At 37.1% G+C, this 9,854-nt stretch overlaps 1 long non-coding RNA gene across 1 annotated transcript; it reads left to right on the top strand.

Moving 5' to 3' along the window:
- Window positions 1–7,804: 7,804 nt before the first annotated feature.
- LOC133789497 (uncharacterized) lies at window positions 7,805–9,643 on the top strand. Its single transcript, XR_009873578.1, has 3 exons — window positions 7,805–7,925; window positions 8,007–8,082; window positions 9,318–9,643. It is a non-coding gene; the product is annotated as an uncharacterized LOC133789497 (long non-coding RNA).
- Window positions 9,644–9,854: the final 211 nt, after the last annotated feature.

Below are 9,854 nucleotides of genomic sequence, written 5' to 3'. Positions count from 1 at the left end.
CGAGCCTGCGGCCTTCTGGAGAAGGATCAATCAACAGATGATGCCACCTACTGAAAATATACCATGTGGGAGCATGTACCACTTCCCACTGACAAGCTTCCTCCGAGGCAGAGGTCAACGAGCTCAAGGGCCCGATGCCTAGTTCGTCGCCACAGTAGTCCACGCTCAGGAAATTATGCGAATGACGAGGCTTCGAGCTTGAGTGACAGAGGTAAAGTCATTCTCAGCTCAGCCTTGTGGTCTCCTTCCCTACTAAAATATAGACCCGACACCCTGATCCTATTCCCAGATTTCAGGGATAATTTCCATGTATGGTCTTGGGTAGATGATAGGGTCCGTAGATTTGATAGTTGGCTAGGGAAATACCAAACCATGTATTATTTGAATGAAGTTTAGGATGGGATAGTCATTCAATATGGAACAAACGACTATAGGGACCTTTCGAGGTTAACTTCCACGTATAGGGAAGGGACTCCCCCAGCCTCCTCTGAAGATAAGGGGATAACTTGGTCGCCAAGCACGAGCTCGGGGGAGAGTTCCAGTTAGTTTTCTCGTCACTTGAACCTTTTTTTCCATCAAATGTTTGCTTCACATTTACTTTAGTAGTTTAAGCTTGTATACTAATGTGTGACTTGATTATGCAGGCGACATGGACTTTGACCTCGAAAATGTGATCAACAGCCGCTCGGGAGCCAAGCAAAGCAAACGCCCGAGAGCATCACAAAAAGTAGGACGACCTGCCATAGTCCCCAAAAACATTGAGGTGACCCCCAAGGCTCGAGCCAAGTCATAACCTCATACCCCCAGGTCGGCGTTCCTTGCTCCTTCCTTGCCTCCTGCCACTCAAATTCTTCATACAACAGCACCAGCTCCGAAGAAGCCAGTTCCCACTCGGGAACGTTTGCTGTCGATTTTGACTCATTATGGTGAGTATGTTATCGACAGTGCTGCAGGGACCCATGGAGGCACTCTTGGCTCGAACGTTTTGTCTTGAGTGGGCCAAAGCTTCAACAATCTCCTCAGTGGCAGTTCCTTATCAACTCGCGAGACTCCAATGTCCTTTACGACAAGAGTACCAAGCTCATGTCCTTGGTAATTTTTCTCTTACTCTGTTATTCATTTCAGTTTTACTTAGAACATGTTCTGACTTAATTTGTTTGTGTATTAGGCTCTTGCTGCAATTGCTCAGTTGAATTACAAGCTGAACAATGAAGTTCACTCAAGCATGTCTTACGCTCAGGAGTCGAAGGATCTCCAACTCAAGCTCGCCGACGAGTTCAAAGCTGCCAAGTCGAAGCTGGAGGCTGAGCTCGAAGAGAAGAACTTGAGAATCAAAGAGCTCGAGGAGAAGAACTCAAGGGTTGAGGAACTTGAAAAGTTAAACGCTAAGCTCGAGGAGGAGAAAAAGGCCACCTTCGACATAATGGAGGGTGAAAAGGCTCGCCTCCTCGAAGAATTCAAGCAAAGGAAGGATCGAGCAGTGGACATGGCCATGTACATGATCTGGGCCAACAATGTCGATCTTGACACAAGCTTCTTGGGTACCCTGGAGGACAAGCTCTTGGCTAAGTGGCAAGCTCGGCCAGAGGTGAAGGAAGCTGGGGAGGAAGCTGAAAATGCTAAGGAGGGGTCAAATGTTGCCGAAGGGGGTGTTCCTGCTTCCTAGAACCGCAATCATGGGCTGCGTCCCATTAAAAATTTTGTAATAGTTGAACTTATTTTTTTATATATATATGTCCCTGGGGCAAAAAAAATTTACAGTTCCCTTAAGAGCTATTTTTTGTTTATCCAAACTTATATTTAATATTTTTAACTTTATGCTCGGCTTTACTTTAATATTTTTGCCTCACATTTCTTAGATCGAAATATTTTGAGCGATTTGTATTAAATTTTGGCCTTCATGTTTGTTTATTCATACAAACATCTGTTGGATTTAAACTTGAGTTTCGACGCATTCATGCACAGTTTTCTCGATATATCCCTATCCGATCTCGTTATTTTCCAAGGTCGGATCTTACTTTTACCACGCACTCGAAAGTACTTATGTGGTATGTAAGATATGTAGTTTAGTTATATCTTGCTTTTTCTAGTCACTTTTCATCTTCCTCGAGTAGCTCCTTAAGGTCATGAGGTCGAAACTATTTTTGCAAAATATTCCAGCCTCGATCTCGACATAGCTCGAAGTGGGTTTATCTTTTCTTTTCCAACTTCTATCGATTAGTTTTAGCTGGTTTGTTCCAAACCTATTTAGGTTGTGTTTGGTTCGTAATCCATACACTTTTATATATTTTTAATCTAGTTATGTCCATATCATATTAGCTTGCGTATCTAGTCGTATCCAGACACTTATATTTTAATAATCTGGTTATGTCCAAATTATGTTAGCTCGCGCATACACTTATAACTTCTATGTCGGGTTATGTCCAGACATTTGCCAGTTTTCGTGTATACTATATTTTCATGTCACGTTAACCATCCAGACATTTTTATTTAATGTTATTTATTTTTTTCAAACTTAATGGTATTATTGTATAACATTGATGCCCCCTTAATATCCTATGAGTGTGACCATAGGTTATTAAATTAAGAGAGTTTGTAAAAAATACAACATATAAGAAAGAGAATGACTTTTGATCAAAATCGAATACTTTACTAATAAAAATATTGTTAAAACAAACATGCTTGGTTACAATGAGCCATCATTCCTACACTATTGATATTAAGGTTGTAAATGCTCGCCATTCCAAGCTCGCGGTACCAAATCTCTGTTTAATTTGGCCAATTTATATACCCCAGGTCGAATGATGGACTCGATTTGGTAAGGTCCTTCCCAATTAGGTCCGAGTACTCCAGCAACCGGGTCTCTTGTAGCTAGGAATACACGTCTTAATACTAAGTCTCCCAATCCACACTTTCTATCCCGAACCTTTTTATTGAAATATCGGGTAGCTCGTTGCTGATATGCCGCATTTTTCAGATGAGCTTCATCTCGCCTTTCTTCAAGAGTGTCCAGACTTACTTTCGAGTTGGGATTGGTTCGAGGCTTGGTCATAAGCATGGCTTCAGATTGTGGGTATTTCAACCTCAATTGGTAACATGGCCTCGCACCCATATGCCAGGGAGAAAGGGGTATGCCCTGTCGAAGTACGAGCTGTGGTTCGATATGCCCACAAAACTTGGGGTAACTCCTCAGGCCATTTTTCCTTAGTCTCTTCTAATCTCTTCTTCATAGAGCGTTTAAGGGTTTTATTTACTGCTTCGACCTGGCCGTTGGCTTGGGGATGGGCAACGGATGAAAAGATTTTTATTATTCCATTTTTTTCACAAAAATGGGTAAATAATTTGTTGTCGAATTGAGTACCGTTATCTGATACTATCTTCCTTGGCATTTTGTATCAGCAGATGATGTTTTTTATCACAAAGTCCAAGAATTTTTTCGAGGTAATCGTTGCCAGAGGTTTGGCCTCGGTCCATTTTGTAAAATAATCAACTGCGACCACAACATACCTTACTCCACCTTTGCCGGTTGGAAACGAACCTATGAGATCAATTCCCCACACCGCAAATGGCCATGGGGAGGTAATCATGGTTACCTCGGATGGTGGAGCTCGTGGAATTGTAGCGAACCGCTGGCATTTATCACATTTCTTGATGTATTCGAATGCATCTGCTTTGACAGTAGGCCAGAAATATCCTTGTCTTATAATTTTCTTTGATAAATTATGCCCCCCAGTGTGTTCTCCACAAAATCCTTCATGAATTTCTTCTAGGATTTTCTTTGCCTCGGGTGGAGCCACACATCGGAGTAGTGGCATATAATATCCTCCCCGATATAACCTTCCTTCCACAATAGTGTATCTCGGGATCTGATACATCAATTTCCAAGCCTTGTTCCGTTCTACTGGGAGAATACCGGTTTCGAGGTAATCAACTATTGGGGTCATCCAGGTTGGTTCGGAGTCAATCATGCATACGTCTTCCTCTTTAGGCTCGCTGATACTGGGAGTCGATAGGTACTCTATTGGTACTATGTTTAGCGTGTCGGCCTCGTTGGATGTAGTGAGCCTAGCTAAGGCATCCGCATTTGAGTTTTGTTCTCAGGGAACCTACTCTATGGCATAGAACTCAAAATGTTTGAGTGCAGCCTTAGCTTTTTCTAAATACGCAACCATTCTTATGCCTCGAGCCTGATATTCCCCTAGAATTTGGTTGACCACCAACTGCGAATCACTGTAGCAGTGTATTTCTTTGGCCTTGAGTTCCTTGGTTATTCGGAGTCCTGCCAATAAAGCTTCGTACTCAACCTCGTTATTAGATACTTCGAAGCTGAACCTCAAGGCGGAATGAAATCGATTTCCTGCTAGATTGATTAGTATGATTCCTGCCCCCGATCCATTTTCGTTGGAAGATCTATCGACATAAAGTTTCCACAACTCGCGGGCTGGGGTTATAACTTCATCATTGGATACCCCAGTACATTCCATGATGAAATATGCTAGGGCTTTCCCCTTTATGGTTGTTCTCGAATGATAAGTGATCTCAAACTATCCGAGTTCAACAACCCATTTTAACAATCTGCCCGAGGCCTCTGGTTTGGACAAGACTTGTCGCAGTGGTTGGTCAGCCAACACATGGATAGGGTGCGCTTGGAAGTAAGGTCGGAGCTTTCGAGATGAATAAATCAAGCTGAGGGCCAGTTTTTCCATTAAAGGGTATCTTGATTCTGCCCCCCAGTAACCTTTTGCTGATATAGTACACTGGTTTTTGTACTTTCTCGTCTTCTTGGATGAGCACAGCACTAATGGCGTGCTCGATAGTGGCGAGATACAGGTATAAGACTTATCTTATGATAGGTTTTGACAAGATCGGAGGTTCTGCGAGGTGTTTCTTTAAATCTTGGAATGCGAGCTCGCATTCCTCTGTCCATTCAAATATCTTGCCTCTCAAGAGGTTGAAGAATGGAAGACAGCGGTCTGTAGATTTATAAACAAACCTACTTAATGTCGCCATCCGTCCAGTTAAACTGTGGATATCTTTATGCTTTTGAGGTGAGGGCATATTAATTAATGCCTAGATCTTGTTGGGATTAACCTCTATTCCTCGCGCGTTTACTATAAAGCCCAAAAACTTTCCTGAAAATACACTGAAAGAGCATTTTGGGGGGTTAAGTTTCATGTTGTACTTCTGTAATACGACAAAGCATTCTTCGAGGTCGTCTACATGGTTATCATTATGTTTAGATTTGAATAACATATCATCAACATAAACTTCCATGTTATTACCTATCTTCTTGGAGAACATTATGTTCGCGAGTCTTTGGTACGTTGCTCCAGCATTTTTTAAGCCCGAAAGACATGACATTGTAACAGTATAGCCATTTATCAGTTACAAAGCTCGTGTGCTCTTGGTCTGGAGCGTGCATGGCGATCTGGTTATATCCAGAATAAGCATCCATGAATGACATAAGACCGTGCCCCGCTGTGGCATAATAATAAAATGTAGTAGCTAGTAATACTAATTTTATTTTTATTAAAAAAAAATTGTCTACAAAATCATTGCATTTGTTTGTGTAGTACGTACAGTATGAAGAAAATCCAACTTCTGATGAAAACAAGATACTAAAGTGCTCATTGATGGAACTTTTTGATGCAATGAAGGATATAAGTGTTGAACGACTGAAGACTAGTTTTAATATTTGGTGGGAAATTATTTCTATAAATGAATTTGGTAATTTTGATGACTTTTGTTGATATGTAAGTATTGAAATTGTTAACTAAGGGGATATTGAAAATGTTCTTACTCTTACATTGATAAGATTTCCAAGAGTATGTGTGTTTCAATATGAATTTATATAAATATACATATTAATTTTTTTTAGGGTGGGACATTTTCTATTTTTGGCACTTAGAGAAACTATAACCTTTTTTTATATGATGGTATATATAATAGTTATATATGCATCCCGCTCATTTTCGGGAAATTCTGAATAATATTGTCAAAATCAAAGTTCAAACAGTCAACTGCACTCTCGTGTCTGATGTTTTTTATAGGTGGGGAAATTCGGCACCGTAAATTATTCAGAATTTTCCGAAAATTGGCGAGAAGACCTACTATAACTATCATGTTGTCATACAAAAATAAAATTGGGTATATGCTGTCATACAAAAAAATGGGTTATAATTTGAGGAAAAGTAATGCCAAGCTCCCTACACATATATATAGCTAAATATTTGAAGTAGATTTTCAGAACAATGTACAATTTTAAATTATAAGATACAATATAAACATTATTGAGAACATTAGATGTATTTATACATATAACATAAATAATTTTAGCATATATTGTTACCTCGGAGAATTAGTTTTCTTGAAATTAAACTGGTATATGTTATGTTCTTTAACTAAATAATCGACTCATAAAATGAAAAAATTTATGAACATAGGGATATTCCTCCTTTACAAAGCTATAGCATTTCTCTGCTATATATTTACTAGTTTTGTACTGTAGGAGTTAATAATCTTAGTTCATTTATTTTCATCTACTAGTCATTCAATTTTTAATTAAACCTCAATTGATTTTTTTTTTACATTTGGAAAGGAGATTCAAACTCGGGAACTCCTCTCGAGAACTCCTCTTTATTATGAAGAGAGATGTATTACTAAGCTATGCATATGACCATAAACCTTAATTAATTTGTTGCTTGCTTTTACCTCAATTAATTTATTACTTGCTTGCATTGTTTAGCGTTGAATCTTAATGGAAATAATTATTTAAGAAAACATTAGGGGTATGGTGCAAAATTACCCTTAATGGTGTGTGAACGTGAGTAAAAGTCCATGTTTTTAATTTTGGGTTTTTTCATAAATACCCATTTTTTATGATTTTTTTTACATTATTAAGATCCTTTATTTTATTTTATTTTTACATTTTTACTAACTCAAGTTTTCAAAAATACGATTTTAATATTTCAAAATTACAAAAATACGATTTACACTAAACATCAACCCACAAAACATAACGTTAAACAAACAACAAGAAAGCAATACGACTGTAGAACCCACATTATTTTGATATAATTAAGCCAATAATCACATGATTGCATTGCATTACATATCATACAATATGTATAATTTTAGCATATGCATATTCTTATAAGTATTTTCATGTATAAGTATAAAAGTTGTGTATATGATGTCTATGTGTATTTTCAATATTATTAACCTTGTGGTGTTTGAGTTGTCTTTTATGGGTGTTTGATGTGCTGAAGATATAAGAAATGATAAAAAATATGGACAAGACATGAAATCAAGTGAGAAAAGTGAGATACAGAAGGCAAAAAAAATGTTAAGCGGTGAAAAATAATATAATGTCGATTACTAGTATTTCGATGTAAAATTGAGTATTAGAAGATTTACTAAATATAATTGAGGTATGATTAAGGTCTCATTTATTAAGTAAAAATAGTTTTAGAACCATTAGATCAAGTCTTGATGGGAGGTATACATAATCAGTGGTGTTGACGCAAAGTCAAAACGAGCGTAGCATAAGTGCGCTACGCTCAATCGGGTAAGCATAACTATTGGGTATGAAGTCATATGGACCTAAGGTTTGGTGTGAGTGTTTTACACATAAGGATAATAGGCTTGGCAGATGATTAAGTCGAAATTATTGAAGTGATAAGGTTTTCATAAGTCAAAAAGTGTAATGATAAGGTGAAAGGTGTCAAATTTTGATACAATTAGGCCAAATCATTGAAAATAAAGGATTGTCATCAACCTTATCACTTTCCACGACCAATACTCTGAAAAAACAGAGAGAAAAGAAAACCAAAAACATTTCTTGGCTGGCTTGAAGAGATTCTAAGGAGATCCAAATGAAATCAAAGCCAAAGTAGTGGATTAAGCTTAGTTTTGGCCTTTTTATGGTAAGTTCATGTACTTGGAAGTTAAACAGCATTTTTTATTTTTTTCTGAGAGCTTATATATGGTGTTTAATCCTTTTTAAGATATTTCTTGGTGGTTTCCAAGTGGTTTGAGGTTTAGAAAGGCTAGAAGAGATTATTTTCGCCGAAAAGTTGCTCGGTGAGTGAAATTTTGTGTTTTATGAGGTTTTTGTGGTTCTTGGAGTACAAACTGATTTTTGGTTATTTTATTGAGTTTATAAGAGGGTATATATGTTTATAAATGTTTTAATAGATATGGAGACTCATTTAATTTGGGTGATGATATTGGAAATTAGAATTTTATCAAAATCGATATATGATAACTTTGTGATGAATTATGTGGGTATTTTGGGATATGTGGTTATGGCAGGTTATTTGATGTTGATTACTGATTGATTTTGATATTTGGGGATATCTAAAATTAAGGGGAAGCTCTGTCAAATTTTCTCCAAGTGTTTAAGATAAATCTAACGCTCGATCTAAGTAGTTTAAGGCAATTTAGGCATGATTGGATATGATATTTTATGGATATTTTAAATAATAGTTCGATGCCTTACTGCCATCATTATGATGTGAAATTCATGCCATTATCGGGATAAGCACATCAACACCTAAGACACCACTTGTTACACGGTGAAATATATTTTGGACAGAAGGTAAGTAAAGTACTCAACTGTAACACAAGAATTACATGTTATGAGAAAGTATGCATTATATGAATATGTTGTGAGTTAGTGGTATTAACATACATTGACACTTCATCATAAATTTGTATGCATGGCATAGTAGTGATATGGTGAATTATTGTATGATATAAGACCATGCATGATATTATGATGATTAATTATGTGATGCCTTGGCAAGTTTTATGCAACATAAAAGTAAGTTGTAATAAGAAGTTTAAGTTCAGTGCCACTGTTTTGAAAAGACAAATGAGAATGTAAGTAAGTGTAAACGGAGGCCTATAGTTAGGCTCATAGTGGCAGCCCAATAATTTGGGCTAGGTTTTAGTGAACCATTTATATTGTTTGTCATGTTCCCATTTTTATTTCTCCTCCATATGAGTTATTGTTATATGTATTGACACCATAGTGTGTGGCCGCCTTATCTCTTAAGCCCGACGGGGCAACGATGGAATAAGTTTTTAATGTGCCCTACTGTGGTGATGGCTAGCTGGAGGAGAACCCATGGGATTTTATATTATATGTGTAACAAGCCCTGCAGGCATTGGCCTAATCAAACAGTGTGCACAATATTAAGGGGCCCAAAATTTAAAAAGAAGTTGTGTATGTCGATTAACATTGGGTAATCATTAGCATTGCATGCATTACTTTGCTTACTGAGCTTTAGGCTCACAGTTGTCTTGTATTGCAGGTAGAGAAACAAATGAGTGAATGACAAAGGAGAACTGAAGCTTGGTCCTGACCCTGATTTGTACATATGAACATATCGACCTTTTGTGGATTATTTCAGTTTATCAGTGTGTGTGTTTGTAATAAAGTGTGGCGTTATGTTTTGAAAACAAATTGAGTTATTTAATACTTATGTATAATATGTTTGAGACACACTTTATGTTTAATGTAAATAATGTGAAATAAGTTTTTTAAAAAAATCCAGACTTCCGCTGAAAGTAATTATGATATAGTTTTAAAACGTAACACCTCATATATGGTTTTAACTAAAATAAGTGAGGGTATTACAAGTTGGTACCAGAGCTATGGTTAAAATGTTCTTGTAGACAATTCATATGTACACATTGAGGAAAGGATAATGCTCAGTTCACCTATAAGTTTTATGTGTGCATTTATTATGTGCTGGTTGCATGCCTCATGTGCATTATTGGCTAAATGACTTAAGTTATGGGAATTTTATCTTAAGATATATATAATAACACAGATGGATCATGACCAT

This window comes from Humulus lupulus, chromosome 7, assembly GCF_963169125.1.
Source record: "Humulus lupulus chromosome 7, drHumLupu1.1, whole genome shotgun sequence".
In the NCBI taxonomy this organism is placed as follows: Eukaryota; Viridiplantae; Streptophyta; class Magnoliopsida; order Rosales; family Cannabaceae; genus Humulus; species Humulus lupulus.
The sequence above is the reverse complement of the archived record's forward strand: the minus strand, read 5'-3'. Positions and strand labels throughout refer to the sequence as shown.